Below are 22,190 nucleotides of genomic sequence, written 5' to 3' on the forward strand. Positions count from 1 at the left end.
TTTTCAAAACGGCATTCTCATAGCGGAGGGCGCATGTCTTGGCACTTTCCGCCAGCATGTGATCCACGGTTGCACAAGTCCTGCTCACAAGATCCATGAACAGATGCACTAAACAGTTAATGGCCTTTACACTTGGAGCAGGTGGCGGAGCACGGTCACACAGAATGTGAGAGTTAGAGGTGTGGTGAAACAGAGAACCTTGAACGACATTTCGAGACAGGTGGTGGTGTGATAAGAAGTCTATTCCCAGAATCGGTTCTGCAATGTCCACCATATGGATGATTCAGGGGATGGAAAGGCCATTAGAGGGCAGAGTTGAAGCTCAACAGAGCCACAGGTCTGGAGCGTAGATGAGTTCATGGCTCGCAGGAGACAGCGTGTGCACGTGAGGCGTGAGGGTGTGTTCGATCATCGATTTAGGTACAATTGAGACATCAGCACCACAAGGAAGTTGCGACTCGAATTTTTATTTATTTTTTTATTTTTTTTTTATTAATCTTATGGGACATAACTGCTAAGGTCATCAATCCCTAAACTTACACACTACTTAACCTAAATTATCCTAAGGACAAACACACACACACACACACCCATGCCCGAGGGAGGACTCGAACCTCCGCCGGGACCAGCCGCACAGTCCATGACTGCACCGCCTTAGACTGCTCGGCTAATCCCACGCGGCACTCGACGAATAGTCTTTGACGTAAAAGTGGCTGTTAAACGGGTCGGAGGCATGGATGGAATGTAACGTGGGTTGATGCTTATCGGATGATTGGTTTCCCGGATGCTTGCACAGGGGGCAGCACTTTTTTGCATCATCACAGAATACCGTGTGGTACCAACAGTGAGGGTACATTGGGAGAGGAGGCAGCCGATCATCATCTATGTGTTCTGGTTTGTACACCATGGTGGTCAGCGCAGGCGCAATATGCAGCAGCTAGGTGGGCAGAGAGTGTGTGTGTCAGGTGCGAGGTGGCACAGCAGTCTGGGGCCTGGAGTGTCGCCTGCCCCTGCCTGTGGCCAGGTGAGCTACCAGTGTAGGAGGACCAACCTATTGCTTGAGCTCCTGCTGGTGGCGCTGGTGTGTGAGCAAGTAGACCTAGTCAGCCATCCACAGATGTGAACTGATAGATTCCAGGGCATGGGGGAGGAGATGAACCCGGAGATCTGTAGGCAGTTTTGATAACCATACTGACCACAGGGTTTCATCCAGCATCATCTGCTTAGTGACCAGGAGACATAGCTCGCACCAAAGCTGGGACGGGATGCGGTCGGCGAGATGTTCCTCGTACAGTATTTGCAGAATAACCTCTTTTGGGGATTGCGAGAGGTGCTCAATGATAGTCTGTTTTGCGAAATCGTACTTCAAAGTTAGCGGTGGCATCAGAAGTAGGTACAGATCAGGTCTGTGTACCCGTTAAGTCATGAGGCACAGGAATTTTGAATTGTCGCCAGTGATGTAGTACAGTTTGAACAAGTTCTTCACCAGTGCAAATCACGTTGCTGGGTTGTCCTCGGATAACAGGGGCAGGGTCAGTAAGCGGAATGGTGGTGGTGACAAAGGCGCAGCTAGTTCTGTATCTACGTCCCTCGGATCGCTTGTATGAATGCTGGACCAGTGCGGTCAACGCAGATGGCATTGTGTAGGGTGTGAGCAATTAGTGTGTCAGAGCAGATGAGAATGGCATTGAAGCTTAGAACTGTCTGATGCAACATTTGCAGTGCAGACTTCTGACACAGAAGGCATGGCCAGCGCCGTGTGAAAAGTTAGTGGGTTAACAACTGCAGCCGAAACCCAGTGCAAATTTACTTGTGGTGGTTGGGGAGGTGGAAAAGCGGATGTGCATGGAGCAGCACAGTAAAATGTTCCCACTGGGCTGTCGACATAACAAGCCAGGGCATGTTCCGAGGGGCTGAAACCACAGTTAGTATCACTATGCAACACACTGTTCATGTCAGTTGGGGGCCCGTAAAGTGCACTGAGGGGCCGAACAGTCACTGGGGGCGGAAAATGGCCTGGAAATGTTCATGATATACACTGGGCATTGTCCACTTTGAAAACCGATGAAGCGGTAAAGCACTCAAGCATTCCAGGTCCATGATAGGTGCACGTGGTCTGTCCTAACAAAGGTGAGGTTGCACACGGCACTGTTTTAATGGTCACCTGGGCAGCCAGCGTCTCATACATAGTTGGTGCACGAAATGCAGAATCCACGTCAGCATGATGAAATGCAGCAACTTTGCTCTCCTTGTTATCATTTTCGAAATGCATATGTCAATGCGCACTCGCTGGAGAGCCAAAGCCTGAGTCTGCAGCCATATGTTGCACTGTTGAGTGGCAAAAGTACTGAGGCAACGAAACTGCAGGAAGCATGTCGTAGAATCCAAGTGGTGGTGAAGCAACAAAATGTCCCGTTGTAGGTGCAGGAGCTTCGATATCCATGTGCTACATGGCAGGATACATGGCCAAGTGGAACAAATGAAGACGTAAACAAAGCTGGCTCGGTGGATGTGAAAATATTTGCACTATGAGGAAACGGCGAGTGAATTCTTTCTTGGGATCACCACTGTGGGATTTCTGTTGGGTTATAGCCCAAGTAAAACACACTCATTTCTGTAAGACTCAGTATATTTCATTACATACGTCCACATTACAACAGGTCATACAGCCAACTGACCTGGCAAGATGGCGTGGGCAGGTAGGTCACACAGTCAAAGAAGTTGCAATGGCGGAGATATGTCATTCTTACTTGTCGACACCACACTGTACTATAACATTTGTGTAATCTTAACATTGTAATACTGACACAGTATGACTGACGAATGATGTAGCTATGGTTTAAAAAAACTAATACCCTGCATCCTTCCTTGTCTCTGCCTCTCGTGGACAGTGTCTCTAGGCCTACCATTGACACGCTAGTCACATTCATGTGGATGAGTTATGATAGATCCTGCACCTCCTGCAGAGGAGACAATATCCACAGGAGAGGATAGTACTTGAGATAGGTTAAGTATTTGTAGTACATGGCTCTCAACATTCCATCTCACACACCCAAACAGCTTCCAATCAGTTCACAATAATCAGAGCAATTTACAGCTGCCTGTAAACAGCAACTGTATTTCATTATTCATACAGTAAATCATGATTCAGTTCATATTTTGTACAAACAATACAGTATAAGTCAGGATTCCCATACCACATACAAGTTTATTCATACTGTGATTTAGAAAACAATTGGTAACACAATTATAAAAATAACACAATCACTGAAATAATAGTTTGTTTAAAAATACACGTATGTGATCAATTACACTATATTTTTTCTTGGTGTTCCAATAGCTCAGAATCAGAGTGGAAGCAGTGGTCAAGCAAGTACTCTTTCAGTTTCACTTTGAACTTATGTAAATTTTGTATCTCTTTCAGACAGAATGGCATGTGGTTGTACAATATGATGCAAGTACTTACTGTATTGTCATGCAGGTAATGCTTCTGGCTAGTATCACAAAAGTCGAAATCACAATTACGCTTTACAATATTTTCTTCTCATAAAACCTACTCCAGTCCGGTCACTAACATCATCTATCCCATCAAAGCCAGGGCTACCTGTGAAACCAGTCATGTAATTTACAAGCTAAGCTGCAACCATTGTGCTGCATTCTATGTAGGCATGACAACCAACAAGCTGTCTGTCCACATGAAAGGCCACTGACAAACTGTGGCCAAAAAAAAAGTGGACCACCCTGTTGCTGAACACGCTGCCAAACATGATATCCCTCATCTCAATGACTGACACAGCCTGTGCCATATGGATCCTTCCCACCAACACCAGCTTTTCTGAATTGCACAGGTGGGAACTTTCCCTGCAGTACATCCTACGTTCCCGTAACCCTAATGGCCTCACCCATCCAGCCCCCTCCCTGTTCCCATTCCACCATTCCAGCACTACACAGACGTCATTTCACCGCCACACCCAGTCTCTTGTAATTTCTTTTTATTTCCCTCCTTTCCGCTACTTACAACCACCCCCCCCCCCTTCTTCTCTCCTGCCCTCTGTCTAAACTGCAGCACTTCACTGTCTGCCACCCCCACCATATTATCCCTCCCCCTCTCCGCCCCAGCCTCCTCCTTAACCCCATCCAGTCACAACTCCCATCATGCACTGGTGCTGCTACTCGCTGTATGATTTCAGTTATCTGAGACTGCAGACGTGTGTGTGTGTGTGTGTGTGTGTGTGTGTGTGTGTGTGTGTGGGCGCGCGCGCGCGCGTGTGGCCGGAGATTTTCTCCGCTCAGGGACTGGGTGTTGTGTTGTCTTAATCATCATTTCATCCCCATCGACGTGCAAGTCGCCGAAGTGGCGTCAAATCGAAAGACTTGCACCAGGCGAGGCCCTCGTCACATGCCATTATTATTATTTTCTCTAATATTGTTTTATGAAGATTAGTATTTCATAGATACATAAGCAAGGAAGGGGGCAGAAAATTAAGACTTTTAAATGTTGGACTAGAGGGGTCACAGTATTTAGCATGTGTTATTATTCTAATAATCTTTTTTTGTTGCCTAAATTTTCTTCTGCTACTTATGAATTTCTCCCAAAAGATAACTGAATAGATCAATAGTGAATGGATACTGCTATGGTACACTGTGACCACTTTTTATGCATGGCTTTTATTTTGTGAGAGGATTCTTACAGCATATGTATGTGTATTTAACTTTTTATTTACATTATTCAGGCATTTCTCTTATTATAAGTTATCCTGGGAATGTACACTTAAAACTTTTTTAATCGGTCTTTCCTTCTTATCCCATCTGGTAAGTCTCCCCTGATCCAGGGCTCTGGGTGACTTTTCTGAACTCAACCCCTTTTCCTAAAGCTCTCCAGTACTTTTCCTTCATCACTCTTCCTTCCCCTTCAACCTCTGTGCTGGAAAAAAGAGCCACTGGCTCCAAGAGCTCGCATATGTAAAACATTGGTATACGTGTGTTCTCTTTGTGCCACTTGGTGAGTAGATTTTTATTTTATTTATTTTTTTCTATCTGATTACATTACATTGTCAAAAATTGATTATTTTCATTACTATAAAAACTCTGTTACATTTGCAGATTAGACAGTTTTTTTCCATCAGTCTTAAAAATTGTTGTTGCTGGGTGGTGGTTCTGCGAAGTGTGGAAACTGATCGTCACTGATTTTTTTAGAATTTATTATAAGCTTATTTGTTCTGAACAATCATGTTAAATTTTGTATCCACATCTACATCTACACTCTGCAAATCACCATGAGGAGCATGGCAGAGGGTATGTCCTGTTGCACCAGTTATTAGGGTTTCATCTTGTTCCATTCGCATATAGAGCAAGGGAAGAATGATTGTTTGAATGCCTCTGTGCATGCTGTACTTACTCTTATCATATACTCATGATCCCCATGTGGGGGTTGTAACCTGTACCTACAGTAATTTAAAACTGGTTCTTAAAACCTTTTTTTAATAGGCTTTCTCAGGATAGTTCCATTTATCTTCAAGAGTCTATCTGTTCAATTCCTTCAGTATCTCTGTTACACTCCCCCATGGATTAAACAAACCCGTGATCATTCGCGCTGTCCTTGTCTGTATACATTCAATATCCCATGTTAGTCTATCTGGTGTGGTTCCCAAACATTTGAGCAATATTCTACAACCAGTCACATGGGCATGTTTGACCTGTGCCTTTTCCCAAGAGCTGGGCACTGTTTTCTGATCGAGGGATCTCCGACAGATTACAGTTAGAAGATGGACTAACTCAGTCACAAATTGTATTACATCTGCAGCTGTTTTTTGTAGGCTGTCTTCAGCACATGGCTTAATTAGGATATTTGTGTCATCTGCCAATAGTGTTGTTGCCCCTTTATTTAATTTTTCTGGTAAATCATTAACACAAAGAATGAAAATAATGGGCCCACGGACTGACCCTTGAGACACTCCACATCCGATTTTTTTAGGCATTACTATAAAAATTAGAAATTTTGTACATTTTTATATCTTTGTATTTTATTTGGGTGATCTGTTGAAGATCATGATGGTAATAGAGGCTCCATCTGTTTGGTAGGTCTCATATTCCATAATTACTTAGCTTCCACAACAGGATGTCATGATCAGTTACACCGAAAGCTTTACAAAGACCAAGGAATATGTCACAAACATGTTGCATATTATCTACTGCGGTTAGAATTTCACCTAGAAAGGTAAAAATAGCTAACACTGCTCATCTACCAATTCTGAATCCATGTCGTGAATCAATTATTATCATTTCTTTATTTATGAAGGCTGTTAGTCTTATATGAAACAATTTTTCAAGAATTTCACCAAAGCCTGACAGCACTGATACAGGCCTACAGTTTGCAGCCTCATATTTGTCTCCATTCTTGTACAGTGGTGTTACTTTTGCCGTTTTCAGATTTGTCGGGAATATACCACTCATGAACAATGAGTTGAAAATATTTGTTAATGGTTCTGTGATAAATACTGTGTCTTGGTTTGATGACAGTATCTGATATTTCATCAGCATCTGTGGAATATTTATTGAGTAACCTTTCTTAATCATAAGAATTTCTCAGGTATTATAGGAAACATGAATATAGTTCTTGTATAAATATTTGAACTGGAATGTAGTGTATTGCTGTCTGGTTGTGAGTTGTAATGTTTGGTAATCAGGTGTTATTCTGTTTTTGAAAAGTAATTGTAAAGTTTATACGCCATTACTGTGGAGTCAGTTATTTTATTGTTATTTTCAAGAGGTTCTGTGTTGCTATGGTCTAATGATGTAGTACCATACCTGTTTCTTTTTTGTTGATATTAACGGTTGCTTTAGTCTTGTTTCTGGAGTTTTCTATTTGTCTGTCATTTTCCACCTTCTTTGCTTTTAATGTAACTTGTCAAAGTATTTGTTTATATTGTTTAAAATAGTTAAATAAAATCAGGATGTGTGAGTTTCGTTGAGTATTCATATAATTTCCTTTTATTCTGGCATGATATTTTTTTATTCCTGTTGTGATAAATTTATGTTGATTATGCACAGAATGTTTGTTTAGGTAAAGTTATTTCTAAAAAATGTTTACCAAACTTGTCATCTCTGTCCTTTTGGACTGTAAACATCATCCCAGTTTGCTCTTCTCAAGAGAGAACAGAGGTAATCTACATTTTCATCATTGAACTTTTTGTTTGTTGGAACAGCCATTGTTAGTAGTTGGGCATGGTGATCACCAAAACCAGTGTTTACAGTTGCATGTTGCTGGTATAATTATCTGCACCATATTTACGAAAACCTGATCAATGGTTGTTGCAGAAGTACTAGTTCTACGAGTTGGGTTCATTACAGTTCGTTACTTAAGTAGATTCTTGATTTCATCTTTAATTTATAGGGTTTGGAGAAATCAACATAGAAGTCTCCACATATAAAAATATTTTTCTTCAGGGTGTTGAAATTCTCTAACAACTCTCCCAAATTACCGGGTAATCAAAAAGTCAGTATAAATTTGAAAACTGAATAAATCACGGAATAAAGTAGATAGAGAGGTAAAAATTGACACACATGCTTGGAATGACTTGGGGTTTTATTAGAACCAAAAAAATACAAAAGTTCAAAAAATTTCTGACAGAATAGCAATAATTAGCATAACAAAATAAGACAAAGCAAAGATGATGTTCTTTACAGGAAATGCTCAATATGTCCACCATCATTCCTCAACAATAGCTGTAGTCGAGGAATAATGTTGTGAACAGCACTGTAAAGCATGTCCGGAGTTATGGTGAGGCATTTGTGTCAGATGTTGTCTTTCAGCATCCCTAGAGATGTCGGTCGATCACGATACACTTGCGACTTCAGGTAACCCAAAGCCAATAATCGCACGGACTGAGGTCTGCGGACCTGGGAGGCCAAGCATGATGAAAGTGGCAGCTGAGCACACAATCACCACCAAACGAAGCGTGCAAAAGATCTTTCACGCGTCTAGCAATATGGGGTGGTTCTAATAAAACCCCACGTCATTCCAAACATGTGTGTCAATTTTTACCTCTCTATCTACATTATTCTGTGGTTTATTAAGTTTTCAAATTTATACCGACTTTTTGATCACCCGGTACTACAAAAAAAACTATTTTATCACCAAATAGTGACCTACATACACAGATGGTTATACACAGCCCATCCTCAGGAATAGCATTCAAATTGCGGCTGCATGCTGACTGGTGCCATTTTCATCTGAACACTTAACAATTACCTACAAACTAGCCTCACTGACGTGTTTCTCAGTTCAAGATATGTTATGTTATAAAGAGTTCTCTTATGATCTCTAGCTACAACACCCAACAAATTGGTTTGTGTAAATAAAGGGAGTAAAATCTGGCATAAAATTTGCAGATTTCTCCACCATAACCTTGTTTCCCTAAATTTTGTTGACGTTATGCTCACTTGCAAACTTAAGTAACAATGTAAAAAAAAAGCAGTGATAATGTATCGTAAGAGAATAGTCGACAAAATTTACTGATGCTGAAGGGGGTAACTAAATGGAACGTGACATGACACTTAAAATACAAGGTCTGTTCCAAAACATTCACGAACTTTATCCACAAAATTTTTCAACACTTACCTTTACTTACACACATCGAAATACTCTCCTCCACAACTGATACACCGCTCCCAATGCCATTTCGACTTCCGGAAGCAGTCTTGGTACGTCTCCCGTTGGATAGCGCGAAGCGCCGTCTGCGAACTTTCTTTTATCTCATCTATCATTGCAAATCTTCGTCCTTTCTACTGGGTTTCCAACTTTAGTAAAAAAAAAAGTTCTCAAGGGCCAGGTCTGCAGAGCATAGAGGACGAGGCAGCACAATGATTTCGTTTTTTGTGCAATAGTCTCGCACCAACTGAGATGAATGGGCAGGTGCGTTATCGTGATGCAAAAGCCATGAACTGTCTTGCCACGTTTCAGGCCGTTCCCTTTTAACATTTTCTCGCAGGCATGGCAAGTCCTGATAGTACCATAGTACAGTTTGTCCCTGTGACACGAATTCATTATGAACTAATCCTTCAAGGCCAAAGAGAACAATCAACATGGCTTTTACATTTGACCTGAACTGACGAGCTTGTTTTGGTCTTCGAGAAGATTGAACCTTGGTCTCAACATTATAACCGTAGACCCACGTCTCGTCACCAGTTCTCTTAACGAACATCTCGTCCTCATTTGCGCGATCCAAAAGCTCTTCACAGATTGTGAGGCGATGGCCTTTCTGGACTTGACTCATGAGCCTTGGGGCGAACTTGAAGGCAACACGACGCATTCCAAGATGCTATGTCAGGATTTCATGACATGAGCCAACTGAAATGTTACATCCTTCTGCAGACTCTCGGACAGTCAGTCTTCGACTGGCATGCACAATTTCGTTTACGTTCCTGACATGAGTGTCGTCGGTAGGCATCGCAGGGCGTATTGCACAAGGGTCATCTTTAACTTCCATCTGGCCATTTTTAAGCTGTGTAAACAACTCGTAACACCGATTATGGCTTAAGCAGCCATCACAGTACGCTTACTGCATCATTTGGCGTGTCTCTAAAGATTTTTGGGCAAAATGCAATGCAGACGTGTTGCTGCTCCAACTCTGCCATCTCGAAATTCGCAAGCTGTGCAACACAACATCCTACTCAATACAGCACTAAACAGTACCTAACAGACATGCAATAATGGAGTTACACATGAAATACTGGCGTATGCAGGGATGCCAACCAGATTCAGCCCCGGATCTACGATATTTCCGAACCGGGCCAAAAACTTTACGGTGTCCCCACCCCCTCTCATTCGAGCGTCTGTGATAGGACGTCAAATTTTTTTTTTAAAAATGGATTTTTCAAAAATATGTTCATTTTGCAGCATACATTTTTTGAAGAGTTTGATATATAAAACATATATGTTTGTGGAAATGTAAGAATGTTATTCGGTCTTAGTGTGCCAAAGTGCAGTGCCACGCCTCTTCACACAGCCTTCTTCTATCGCACGTCACTGTATTTCGCTCTGTGGAATTCAAACGTGTTATTTTGTAATGGAAACCATCAAACAAATAATCAGGACAGTGAAAATTAAAATGTTCTGTGGTGCTTCTCCTGCTCCCAGTCGGCCGGTTTGACATCCTATCCCCCTTTAAATACCTCATAGTTAATACTGGGTGGGGTTATTTGTGAGCGGGAGAATAAGAACTCTTCAGAAAAGTTGCACTCTTTATTGCTTATTAGCAACTAAATTTCTCTTTTGTGTGACATGAAGTTAAATATAGGAAACATAAAACCAGGAAAGACAAGAGACAAGCAAGACAGCACACGTTTCCTCATAGGTCCCAGCATTTTTTCTCTTTAATCTTGCTACAGTTTTACACGGCGTGCCTTTCTTTCTGCAAAAGAATCTATTACCTCATCAAAGTCCGTCAAACTTTACATGCTACATGAAAAATCAAAATGTCACTGTCTAATACTGAAAAAGCTGTTAACAGGAATAGTACTCTAAGACTGGTGTGGTTACTTGATTTGGTCACGTCTATTTTGTCACTGTTTGCTAGAGAAACGAAACAGGCCTTCCTAATATTGCAGCAAATGTAACACACGCCAAATATGTGAAACTGCTTACGTACAAGTGATCATGTTTAAGTACTTCATTCACATAAATAACCCGACAGAACATAATTCACGAAGTACCAATATCAAATGCCTGTTAGGCCTACTACAAGCGAAAAGTATTATGTTTGGAAATAGTTTCACATTTCATTCATACGTTTCAGTTTCTCAAGCATGAGATCGACAAGTAGTGGTACAAAATCTTTATATAAATTTAGAATCGTCATATTCTACCATATAATTTAGTGATGTCCAGCTGGCCAGTGTGGCCGTGCGGTTCTAGGCGCTTGAGTCTGGAACCGCGTGACCGCTACGGTCGCAGGTTCGAATCCTGCCTCGGGCATGGATGTGTGTGATGTCCTTAGGTTAGCTAGGTTTAAGTAGTTATAAGTTCTAGGGACTGATGGCCACAGATGTTAAGTCCCATAGTGCTCAGAGCCATTTGAACTATAGTGATGTCCCCATTTCTTCTCCTTCCTCGTTCTAACAAACAATGTTGTCATCACTAATTCTGTAACTATTCCTGCCATTGTCGTAACTTATTCTCCAGTTAACTTCACTAACCCTGCCAGAATCACAGGTTATGTTATCCTGCGTTTACTCTCCGGTCAGGCGTTATTACTTGCCTGTACAACGCATTTTCCGCGCTATTCCGAGAATAGAGCTTCAAGCGACTGCTAGCCAGGGAGTGTACAACTGGTGGTGTAGCGATCTGTCGAATTTTTGATGCACCGTGAAGATAATATGTAATCTTTCTCACCTGTTATTCCTGTTAGTCGTTTATTTCCATCCTGGTAGTCTGAATCTGTGGACTTCACTAATAAATATAACAACGCTGATCTTTCGCACACCCAACCACCACATAAACAATCAGCGATTGGCATTCATCCGTTTTCGTTTATTCGGCTCGGCTCGTATAACCTCGTTCCCTTTTGTCTGCAGGAAAGTTTTTTTTTTTTTTAATGCGATGTGGATTCCCCTAGTCAATCAAGTATTCGTGCGGCTTGCAATTCTAAGCCGTATTTTATAGTAATATGCCTGTAGCAACTAATAACCGAATTCAAAAACATAAGGTACCATTAACAGCTTCGTAAGGATCTATCCCGTTCAATAAAAAACAGCAGTACTTACACAGACAGTAATAGTTTAATATGTGCTCAAATTTATCCCACGTTGGCGAATTCGGCTGCTTACATGTAGCACAAACCACACTGATCCCGACTCATTTTTGATAGTGACTCAGAATGGTCAAATTGCTAATAAGCACGATCCTTTCTGCACTCTTCCTATGCATCCGTCAAGCGACGTGAACATTATAAGACTATGCACAGCAGGTGAACTTTATTTTCACAGGGATAATGTGGACTCGAGTCAATTAGACATGCACACTGTATTCTTTCTTTTGGTTTATTGAAAACTAATCAGCATCACTTTATGGTATTTTCTGCACTCTTAACCACTTTGCACTTTCTGTCGATCTCATTTTTGAGATGTTTGTATTCCTTTTTGCCTGCTTCATTTACTGCATTTTTATATTTTCTCCTTTCATCAATTAAATTCAATATTTCTTCTGTTACCCAAGGATTTCTACTAGCCCTCGTCTTTTTACCTACTTGATCCTCTGCTGCCTTCACCACTTCATCCCTCAAAGCTACCCATTCTTCTTCTACTGTATTTCTTTCCCCCATTCTTACCAATTGTTCCCTTATGCTCTCCCTGAAACTCTGTACAACCTCTGGTTTAGTCAGTTTCTCCAGGTCCCATCTCCTTAAATTCCCACCTTTTTGCAGTTTCTTCCATTTTAATCTACAGTTCACAACCAATAGATTGTGGTCAGAGTCCACGTCTGCTCCTGGAAATGTCTTACAATTTAAAACCTGGTTCCTAAATCTCTGTCTTACCATTATATAATCTATCTGAAACCTGTCAATATCTCCAGGCTTCTTCCATGTATACAATCTTCTTTTATGATTCTTGAACCAAGTGTTAGCTATGATTAGGTTGTGCTCTGTGCAAAATTCCACCAGGCGGTTTCCTATTTCGTTTCTTACCCCCAATCCATATTCACCTACTATGTTTCCTTCTCTCCCTTTTCCTACTGACGAATTCCAGTCACCCATGACTATTAAATTTTCATCTCCCTTCACTATCTGAATAATTTCTTTTATTTCATCATACATTTCTTCAATTTCTTTGTCATCTGCAGAGCTAGTAGGCATATAAACTTGTACTACTGTGGTAGGTGTGGACTTCGTATCTATCTTGGCCACAATAATGCGTTCACTATGCTGTTTGTAGTAGCTTACCCACATTCCCATTTTCCTATTCATTATTAAACCTACTCCTGCATTACCCCTATTTGATTTTGTATTTATAACCCTGTATTCACCTGACCAAAAGTCTTGTTCCTCCTACCACCGAACTTCACTAATTCCCACCTTATCTAACTTTAACCTATCCATTTCCCTTTTTAAATGTTCTAACCTACCTGCCCGATTAAGGAATCTGACATTCCACACTCCAATCCGTATAACGCCAGTTTTCTTTCTCCTGATAACGACATCCTCTTGAGTAGTCCCCGCCCAGAGATCCGAATGGGGGACTATTTTAAATTTCGAAATGTTTTACCCAAGGGGACGCCATCATCATTTAACCATACAGTAAAGCTGCATGCCCTCGGGAAAAATTACGGCCGTAGTTTCCCCTTGCTTTCAGCCGTTCGCAGTACCAGCACAGCAAGGCTGTTTTGGTTAGTGTTACAAGGCCAGATTAGTCAATCATCCAGACTGTTGCCCCTGCAACTACTGAAAAGGCTGCTGCCCCTCTTCAGGAACCACACGTTTGTCTGACCTCTCAACAGATACGCCTCCGTTGTGGTTGCACCTACGGTATGGCTATCTGTATCGCTGAGGCACGCAAGCGTCCCCACCAACGGTAAGGTCCCTGGTTCATGAACACATTACTGCACTGAAATTGTGCAATTCTAGCTTTCGCAATCAACGGTTGCTTCGTCAGGAAAGAGGGAAGGAGAGGCAAAGAAAAAAGGATGTGGGTTTTAAGGGAGAGGGTAAGGAGTCATTCCAATCCCGGGAGCGGAAAGACTTACCTTAGGGGGAAAAAAGGATGGGTACACACACACACACACACACACACACACACACACACACACAGTGCCCCACTTGTGACAGGATACTTTCCGGGACTGGATCACACTCTGAATGTGGCTCTCCAGCAGGGATACGACTTCCTCAAATCCTGCCCTGAAATGAGATCCATCCTTCATGAAATCCTCCCCACTCCACCAAGAGTGTCTTTCCGCCATCCACCTAACCTTTGTAACCTCTTAGTTCATCCCTATGAAATCCCCAAACCACCTTCCCTACCCTCTGGCTCCTGCCCTTGTAACCGCCCCTGGTGTAAAACCTGTCCCATGCACCCTCCCACCACCACCTACTACAGTCCTGTAACCCGGAAGGTGTACACGATCAAAGGCAGAGCCATGTGTGAAAGCACCCACGTGATTTACCAACTGACCTGCCTACACTGTGACGCATTCTATGTGGGAATGACCAGCAACAAACTGTCCATTCGCATGAATGGACACAGGCAGACAGTGTTTGTTGGTAATGAGGATCACCCTGTGGCTAAACATGCCTTGGTGCACAGCCAGCACATCTTGGCACAGTTTTACACCGTCCGGGTTATTTGGATACTTCCCACTAACACCAGCCTATCCGAACTCCGGGGATGGGAACTTGCTCTTCAATATATCCTCTCTTCCCGTTATCCACCAGGCCTCAATCTCAAGCTAATTTCAAGTTGCCCCCACTCATACCTCACCTGTCATTCAACAACATCTTTGCCTCTGCACTTCCGCCTCGACTGACATCTCTGCCCAAACTCTTTGCCCTTGAATATGTCTGCTTGTGTCTGTATATGTGCGGATGGATATGTGTATGTGTGCGAGTGTATACCCGTCCTTTTTTCCCCCTAAGGTAAGTCTTTCCGCTCCCGGGATTGGAATGACTCCTTACCCTCTCCCTTAAAACCCACATCCTTTCGTCTTTCCCTCTCCTTCCCCTCTTTCCTGATGAGGCAACAGTTTGAGATATATATAGCTGTTGATTTGGAAAAGGGATATATTTTAATGACAAATTTCATTAAGGAGTAAATATATTGGGAAGCAGTAGTTAGTATCCCTAATTCCCTAAACAGGCTGCTGCAAGATGTTCTCGAGTTCACACCACATATAACTCTTACTGCACGTTTTTGTGCTCGGAAAACTTTATCTTGGCTTGATGAATTGCCCCAAAAAATAATCCCATGTGACATTATGGAATGAAAGTAAGCATAGTATGCCAGCTTTTTCATTTTTATATCCCCTATGACTGACACAATTCGTATTGCAAACAGAGAATTGTTAAGATGCTTCAGCAGTTCTGTGGTGTGCTCCTCCCAGTTGAATTTATTATCAAGCGGCCGTCTTCAACTCAGGTACTTAATTGAAGTAAAGACTATGAAATTAGCTTAAGGCTGTTGTAATACAACGCACTGGGTAGAAGAAAAAAACATTCAAAGTTTTTAGTAATCATTTGTAATCGTGTCTCATATCGCATGATGCATTTAAATATAAGTAAATTTATTGTTGTGGATCAATACAACACTTCGTTAGGCAGTTACTGGTCAACACTTTGGGGTCGCTGAGGGTCACAGGATTCCAAATCAAACAACAGTCGACACGAATTGTTTTAATGATCTTTGAGGGGCCGGTGGCTAACTTATGCCACGCGGGATTAGCCGAACGGTCTAGGGCGCTGCAGTCATGGACTGTGCGGCTAGTCCAGGCGGGGGTTCGAGTCCTCCCTCGGGCATGGATGTGTGTGTGTGTCCTTAGGATAATTTAGGTTAAGTAGTGCGTAAGCTTAGGGACTGACGACCTTAGCAGTCAACTCCCATAAGATTTCACACACATTTGAACATTTTTGGCTAACTTATCACGCCTTAAAATAGGCTCATAACGTACTAATTTACACTGAAGAGCCGAAGAAACTAGTACACCTGTCTAATATCGTGTCCAGCGAGCATGCCGAAGTGCCGCAATGTGGCATGACTCGACTTATGTCTGAAGTAGCGCTGGAGGGCTGTCCATAAACCCGTAAGAGTACGAGGAGTTGGAGATCTCTTCTGAACAGCAAGTTGCAAGGTATTGCAGATATACTCAATAATATTCATATCTGGGGAGTCTGGAGGCCAGCGGAAGTGTTTAAACTCAGAAGAGTGTTCCTGGAGCCACTATGTAGCAATTCTGGACATGTGGGGTGTCGGACTGTCCTGCTGAAATTGTTCAAGTCCGTCAGAATGCACAATGGATACAGATGGATGCTGGTGATGAGACAGAATGCTTACGTGCGTGTCACCTGTCAGAGTCGTATCTAGACGTATCAAGGGTCTCATATCGCTCCAACTGTACACGCCAGACACAGGGCCTCCACTAGCTTGAACAGTCCCCTGGTGACAAGCAGCGTCCATGGATTCATGAGGTTGTCTCCATACCCGTACAAGGCCATCCACTCGATATGATTTGAAACGAGACTCGTCCAGCCAGGCAACATGTTTCCCGTCATCAACAGACCAATGTCAGTGTTGATGTACCCAGGCGACGCGTAAAGCTTTGTGTCATGCAGTCATCAAAGGTTCATGAGTAGGCCTTCGGCTCCCACAGCCATATCGATGATGTTTCGTGAAATGGTTCGCACACGGACACTTGTTTATGGCCCAGCATTGAAATCTGCAGCAATTTGCGGAAGGTTTCACTTCTTTCACATTGAACGATTCTCTTCAGTCGTTGTTGGTCCATTTCTTGCAGGATCTTTTTCCAGCTGCAGCGATGTAAGAGATTTGATATTGTACAGGATTCCTGGTATTCACGGTACACTAGTGAAATGATCTTACGGGAAAATCCCCATTTCATCGCTACCTTGGAGATGCTGTGTCCCATCACTCGTGCGCCGACTATAACACCACGTTCAAACTCACTTAAATCTTGAAACCTGCCATTGTAGCAGCAGTAAACAATCTAACAACTGCGCCAGACACTTGTTGTCTTCTATTGGCTTTGCCGACAGCAGCGCCGTATTCTGCCTGTTTACATATCTCTGTATTTGAATATGAATGCCTATACCAGTTTCTTTGACGCTTCAGTGTATGTAGGTTACCGACTAACAATAAGATCATTGCATATGCAGACCGAAGTGCCGCCCCGCGGGGTCAGTATTGGCGCTTCAGCAAAAAAAGTCTGGCCACTGATCTCGATAATAGTGTTTGAAGGTAAAACTGAAAGTTTGTGTTTATAAAATGAAACAGAAGTGGAAATGTAGGGCAAAGTGCCTGTAATTGAAATTGCAATTTAAGATGGAATAGGCGGCAGCAGCTTGAATTGTCTTTGGGTAGCCTACACCGGATTCATAAATACGATTTAAACAACAACAAAAAATGGCTCTGAGCACTATGGGACTTAACTTCTAAGGTCATCAGTTCCCTAGAACTTAGAACTACTTAAACCTAACTAACCTAAGGGCATCACACACATCCATGCCCGAGGCAGGATTCGAACCTGCGACCGCAGCGGTCGCGCGGTTCCGGACTGTAGCGCCTAGAACCGCTCGGCCAATACGGCCGGCTACTATTTAAACAGGTAAATTACTTGCTTAGATGATTTTCTGAATAAGTATAGTAATTATAATTAGTTATTTTTACTTACAAATTGCAGTCTGCAACGGCCTGCAGCCAATTTAAAAATGCAACATTCGTGGATGTAAGTGAACTTGGAAAAAGATTCTACACAACTCACGGCCTCTGTCTCAACAGAGGGGGGAAGGAAATTCACTACTCGCAAGATTTTAGAAACGCTAAGTAAAAAATTGCATCTGAAGCACGATATCTCCGAAGCTATACCCCTCCTCAACGACAAATGTGTTGTGTATCATTCTATAGACAAAAGGGTGTGATAACAGAAATGACATCTCTCAGGGCTGGAAACATTTAGCCCTATGCCAGATGAGCAGAAAACTATACAATGGAAGCACCCACCAATTCTGAGCAAGGTAAGGAAATCTGCAGAAATGATGGGTTGCAATAATCCAACAATGGAGCAGCAGTAACGAGGCAGCCATATGGATGTGTATCCAAGGAGCAGAAAGCATTCGGAAGTCAATGAGACAAAAGAAAACTCCAGGTACCTGCACAGATGATTTCTTTAGGACAGTATCCCTCCAAACAAAACTCAGGTATGTGATGTAATAAAAATGCCCTTATCAAATTTGGATGTTAATTTAAAATCTAATAGGCAAATAAATTGCAGTTACAAGTATCTCTCCATATACCATCGGAATGTTCAGTAAATCACAAACAAGGTTTTAGGTATTGAGGTTTTGCTATAAACATACAACTACCTTTTGTCAGTGTTCTATGTTTGTCAGAACACTTTTTAAAAGCAGATCAGATTTCTTCATTTCCAGTACCAGGCTACACACTTGCAAACTACTTCTGTAGAAGGAATCACAAAAATGGAGGTACTGGTGTTTTAACTAAAAGTGGGCTGAAATTCAAAACTGCTGACAGTTTTCAGTATCTCAATGCAGAAAGAGATTTTGAAGCAACAGTTGTAGAAATCTGTGGTGCAAATATAGTTGTCATGTGTATCTATCACTCTCCAAACGGGAACTTTGAGGCATTTATCAATCAACATGAAACACTACTACATAGGTTACATGTAGGCAAGAAATCAATAGTACTGTGTGAGGGATTCAACACTGACTTTCTTGCAACAAGAAGGCGAAAAGATCTGTAGCTCAACCTAACAGATACTTTCAATTTAAAACAAACCATTACAACCCCAAAAAGAATTACAAAAACCTCTACGACTGTAGCAGACCAAATATTTGTTAACACACTCTATACAACGAAATGTGTAAATATAAATTTTAGTGACCATAAGTCGAAGTGGTAACCCTCCCAGGCTGTTTACTATCTATCCAAAACCATAAAATAAATGTGATTGCAAGAAGGTTCAACACACAGAGTGTAGAAACATTCAGTCACTTATTATCAAGAGAAAGGTCAGAAGAAATTTCTCAGGTGAATGACACCAACAAAAAGTTTGAAAAGTTCTCGATATTTTCAGCTACTATTTTGAAAGAGCATTTCCTCTGAAAAAACAGGTGGTAAGGAAAGTCTCAAACAACAGGCAAAGAAAATTGCTCAGTTACTGAAGAAACCACAACATATCCCCTCTCCTTAACAGTTATATTGCAAAATAGAGTCAGGTGCATAGAAAAGTCAAACATCAGGCAAAAAAATGGCCAATGATAATTTTATATCAGAGGCAGAAAATAAAAGCAAAGGAATGTGGAAAGCAATGAAGCACGAAGGAAATAGTAAAAAGGAAAATATCAACCTGAACTGTGACAACAAGAGAACTACTGACCCGCAGGATATTGCAAATCTGTTCAGGGAATGCTATGAAGAGAGTACAAAAATCTAACAATGAACAATAAGAGAGACAGCCCAATCAACCAACAGTACAAAGGAAATTCTAGCCTCCATTCTATCTGTTTCTATGAAACATCCCCAAATGACTTCCATCACATAGAAAGAACCTTCAGAAAACTGTTCTCAGCAATTGATGGTATTCCAGACTTCGTCATAAAGGAATGTGTTATAAACATTGCAACGCCCCTTGTAGACATAATCAACTCATCCTTCTCGGAGGAACATTTCCTGACTGTGTCAAAATTGCCAAAGTGATCCCTATTCATAAAAAAATTGACAAAGCAAATGTGGAAAACTATACACCAATCAATTTATCATCAGTTTTTTTTTGTCAAACTCACTGAAAGAATCATGTAAATTAGGTGAATGGAATTTTTGGATAAGAACAAAATACTCACTGATGCCCAGCATGGTTTTCGGAAAAATAAATCTATGACTAGTGCTATATTATAACTTCTTGCAAAATTCTCTAGAAGCACAGAATAATAAACAAAATGCTGCTAATATTTTCTTAGATCTAAGCAAAGCTTTTGACATCTTGAACCACAGAATCCTGTTGGAAAAATTTCTGAAGTATGGGATTAGAGGCACCACATTAAAATGGTTCTCATACTACTTCACACGGCAGAAACAAAGTAGTAATAACACATGAACTAAATGATAGCACTAGACCCTATTTTTCAGATGCAGGAATAATCAAAAGCGAAATCCCTCAAGGATCCATTCTTGGGGCTGTCCTTTCCCATCTATATCATAAATGACATAGATGTAAGCACAGAATAGCGAATACTTACCTGGTTTGCAGATGACACTAGCATCCTTCTTACGTGGAAAACACTACCACAGGTATGAGGAAACATAAATAAAGCTACAGACCAGCTAAATGACTGCTATGGAGGAAATAAACTAGTAATAAACACACCCAAAACAACTGATCTTACACACTGTTTTCAATCACTGTTTAAAAGGGAAATCCTGCAACACCTCTGCGACAATAAACGCCAGTGGAATTACATTCTCACTGGAATAGAAACTTTTAGCCTTAGAGCTTCATGATTTTAAATGGCAGACACACACAACAAAAATAAATACAACACTAAAAAAAAAAGTATGCTACAGTCTACGTTTACTTGCATACACTATTTGAATTGCATACTTTGCACAGTTCCACAGTATTCTACAGTAGAATTATAGTCTGGGCTTGCACAACTTCTTGTCCTAAAAAAGAGTTATAAGAGCAATGCACCATGCACAACAGACTGACTCCTGCAGGACCCTCTTTCAGAAGTCTTCAATACTCCTCTCCCCAGTCTTTTTATTCTAGAAACTTGTAAATATGTACGTAAGAATTTCTTAAGAGATACAGAAAAACTTTAATGTACATTAACATAATACCAGGCAAAAAGGCCCATCTCCTGTCAGTAAGGCCAATAGCCTTTGAAACTTCCACTACAAATTGCGTAATACAAATGTATAATGGTCTGCTAGATAAAATAACAGTTACTTCTTCATTTTCACTGTTTCATAAATCCATAAGGGCATTCTTATTAGATCACTGCTTCTATTCAGTGGCAGAATTTTTTAACCAAATGAAGTATAACAGAACGGAAGCAAGAATATGCAAAAACTGTGCTACTGCTGCTAGAGCAAAATTAAAAAGAATGGATTTATTGTACCACTGAAATAAATTTTGTTGTGTGTGTGTGTGTGCGTGTGTTCGGCAGCAAGTTGCAGCTCTTTTCGCTCGGAGCCACATTTGCTTTTGTAATAACCTTGAGCACGCTTCTTTGTATGGGAATTTCACGCTGGATCTGTAATGGGCGTCTGATCTGGATTACAACGATAACTTGACAGAAATTCCACTAGTTTATGACGAGTGTGCGTGGAACAGTTTAAAGCTAGGGGCATTGTTAATATTTGTCCTTCTTTTGAATATATCTTCTTACACTCGCCCCTCAAAAAGAAAAACGACCCATAAAAAACCTTACAGTAAAGTTATTTCACATATAAACTAGTAAACTACTCTAATGTGAATCGCTGCCTGAATGCAGAAAATTCGAAACACCTAACTGATGCGCTTACTTATGATTCATTAAAGTGAGATAAGAATAACACTACCGGTAATAAAAGCAGTTTTATTCACACTATTACACTATTAGAATGCCAGCCATTTCCTGGTATTATCTATGCTCATTCGCGATAGTGGTTTGCGAACGACAGACACAGTTTGAAGTAGTGCTGGTATTTCATGTGTGTAGCTGAAGTTTGATTACATTTCTTAGTTTTAACCACAGAGACTCAGCGTTTCATTTTGGTCGCTAAAATGTATTCCGATATCTTACTTTCGCAGTCAGTCGACCAAAACGAATAAGCCCTGATTACACACGTTTTACAATTGTCAGCTGTTTGCGTAAATTGCGGTGTACTCACCAGATGTCGTTGCCTGCGAAGCACGCCTGGAACTGACGATCACAAGGCGCGTCCGTTGACTTGCAGCAGTTGCTTATGTGTGGCCTCATGTGGTGCAATTCCCGTAACAAGCGGTTTGCAAATCTATCTATGTTCCTGAGCTGAGGCCGCAGCCCCGGTGTATTAAATAATAAGTGCATATATTGTGCAAATCTAATCGGATTAGAACGCAGGTCCTGGTATATGTGATAGTAGCCCCAAACAAAAAATTTTTGTTCGATGACATGGCTCTGAAATGAACAGACGCTACAGCTTGGGGGTGCACTGTCTGCGAAATCTATACAGTTAAAAAAAAATCAACACCACATGAAAAAGTCTGATGTGTGAAATGAACGAATGGATGCAAAATTAGGAAGTAGTGTCATACAACCACAATATTACTTTCTGGCTAATTTATTTTAAATAATGCTACAGTATCAACGTCCAGGGCCACATATAGTTTTGGGTACTTGCGTGAGAATATTTACTTCCACATCTGAACAGAACAGACCTTGTTCATGATCCACAACTGTGCGAAATAATTCGAAATTTTATTCGCT

At 41.3% G+C, this 22,190-nt stretch overlaps 1 protein-coding gene across 1 annotated transcript in view; it reads right to left on the reverse strand.

Annotated features, from left to right (window-relative positions):
* Nucleotides 1-21,665, reverse strand: part of LOC126243082 (serine/threonine-protein phosphatase 6 regulatory ankyrin repeat subunit A-like) — a 281,386-nt gene extending 259,721 nt beyond the window's left edge. The window contains exon 1 of the mRNA XM_049948137.1: nucleotides 21,613-21,665. The gene's annotated coding sequence lies outside the window, so the exon portion shown is untranslated. The remainder of the gene's footprint in view (nucleotides 1-21,612) is intronic.
* Nucleotides 21,666-22,190: the final 525 nt, after the last annotated feature.

This window comes from Schistocerca nitens, chromosome 1 (assembly GCF_023898315.1).
Source record: "Schistocerca nitens isolate TAMUIC-IGC-003100 chromosome 1, iqSchNite1.1, whole genome shotgun sequence".
Taxonomy (NCBI): Eukaryota; Metazoa; Arthropoda; class Insecta; order Orthoptera; family Acrididae; genus Schistocerca; species Schistocerca nitens.